The sequence below is a fragment of the Cryptomeria japonica genome, chromosome 5, assembly GCF_030272615.1.
Source record: "Cryptomeria japonica chromosome 5, Sugi_1.0, whole genome shotgun sequence".
Classification (NCBI taxonomy): Eukaryota; Viridiplantae; Streptophyta; class Pinopsida; order Cupressales; family Cupressaceae; genus Cryptomeria; species Cryptomeria japonica.
Window position 1 is genome coordinate 451143021 of NC_081409.1, and position 2398 is coordinate 451145418.

The window sequence follows — 2398 nt, forward strand, 5'->3', positions numbered from 1 at the left end:
GCCATAACATTGTACACTATTAATTCCAAATTACAAATATAATAGAAAACATGAAACCAAATTGATCGATAACCCTACACCATTTAGTGAACATAAATCCTATACCAAATTGTACCCTAACCGTGACACTAAATCAAATACAACTATAACCCTAAATGAAATTGAACCTTAGCATTGACCTTATTAAATATTTAACCTAACTAAATCCTAATTGCAAACCTAAACCAAATTGTACCCTAACCCTTTCACTAAAACAAGTCACACCCTAACCTACATCAAATGTAATCTTAACCCTAACACTAAATTGAATTGAACTTTAACCTTTAATTTAGAATTGAACATTAAACCAAATTAAACCCTAACCATAAATGTAATTGAATAGTAAGATAAAATTGAACAATATCTCTAAACCAAATTAACCCGTATACCAAAATGACCCCTAACCCATATTACATTAGAGATTGAATTTTAATTCCAACCGTAGAACTCAAATTGTATATGTAACTTAACCCTAACCCTAAACACAATTGAATAATAGATCAAATTGAAACTTATCTCAACCTTAGGCCAAATAAAACCCTAAACTTAAAGTTAAATCATATTAAACCCTAGTTGTGAATGTAATTAAACCCTATCTATAAGACTTCATGTAGTACCCCTGTGTAGTACCCCTGCCCTAATCTATTTCTAACCTTGGCTTAATCTTGATCAGTTTATCGTAATATTATGTTAAAGTCAGATGTTTGATTTACGCATAGCTAATGATGTAGTTTTCACACTAGTTGTATGCAAGTTGTTAGTGTACCTATTTCGTGGTATCAATATTGAGCTAACGTTTCATTAAGTTATTATATATGTATGCATGTATGATCTTTGGTTGCAGGAAATTTCAGGTACAATGCCGCATGAGTGCGAGGTTCGTCTTCACCTGGATGTGCAAGTTTGAGTGTACCTTTTTAATCCTTAGAGTTGGATTAGGTGGTCGTAAGACCCTAGTCGACCTTAGTCGTGCTCAAGTGAGCATCGTCAGTCATCGTCGGTAATCCCCTTCCTGTTTGGGTTTGCGAGTCGTCTATTTGGTTGGCTTTCTCGATTTGCATGCCTGGTGTGTTTGGTTAAATGATTAATTAGTCTTTAGTAATTTTCTTTATTAAATATATGAGTTTGTGCATTGATGATTAATGGATTAAATTAATCTGGTTTCCGTTATGCGATTTCCGTTGATATGAATTGCTTATTTTAAATTGGAAGTGAATTCGATTAAATGACTGATCTTGAATAGTTAATGCATTCTATATATGCTGTAGAAAAAGAAAGTTTTGTATTTGAATTTCAATAGATTCTATTGCATTCTGTTGGCTTTTAAAATTTGAAAGATTAAATTTGATTAATTGAGAAAATCGATTTGGAATTGAAAAAAGGCAAGTCAATTTGTTGTTTTAATTAGAAAAGGATTAGATTTTGTGAATTATTGGTAAATAAAATTTTTAATTCCAAAAATGGAAATTTTGGGTCAACTCTTCCATATAACCCAAATTTGGGGAAATTGGAGAGGATTGACTTTTTTGGAGAAATCTTGGTTGGAAAAATAATTTTGGACAAAAATTGGGGGTTTTGGGGAAGGAATGATTCTGGACCTGGGCAGGATTGGGCTCTCCTTCAGCCATTCCAGGATTGCGTATTAAGGTAGGATTCTGATTTGCTTTTCTTGTTGCCAAATCCAATCTTTGATTGCTTTCAGTTTTAATTTGGATTGTGGGTTTAAATCCATGGTTTAGCTGTGTTCTTCAAGAAAATGCATGGTTGTATCATCATGTTAAAAATGGATTATCTTGCCATGTCTAGTTTTCTCTTTGATTAATAAAAATAAATTTGTTTGAGGTGTGTTATCCCTCGTTGTTGTTGGGTGTTTGAAACCCCTTCGTATTTAGGGAAGAATGGAATCACCAAAGGAATGGCTATCAAAACACAGTCTGTTTAAAACGAACTTATTCTTTTGAGCCTGTGCATTTTTTTTTAATCATTGATTATCATATTCGGTAGGCGTTTTGGTTTTCATTATTTTCGAACTGTGTTTATTTCATTCTTTAGCGTTGTGTTAAGCGCTTAAAAACTGAATCTGGGTGAGTTTTTGTTTATTAAAACGAACTGATTGTTGGGGTTGGAGGGCGGGGAGCGGAGCTCCACCCGCTCCTCCTCCCCCTTTCCCCGCACGCTCCCCCTTACGCCTCCCCGTTCCCTTCCTTTGTGCCCGCAGCCGCTTGTGGCCGCGGCACTGCGGTGGCCGCAAGGCGCCGCGGAGCCTGCGGGCACCGCAGTGGCGCCGCCCACGAGCCTCACCTGCGGCTAGGGTTAGGGCATGGCCGCCCTCGCCCTTCTTTTAAAATGCATTTTGTTT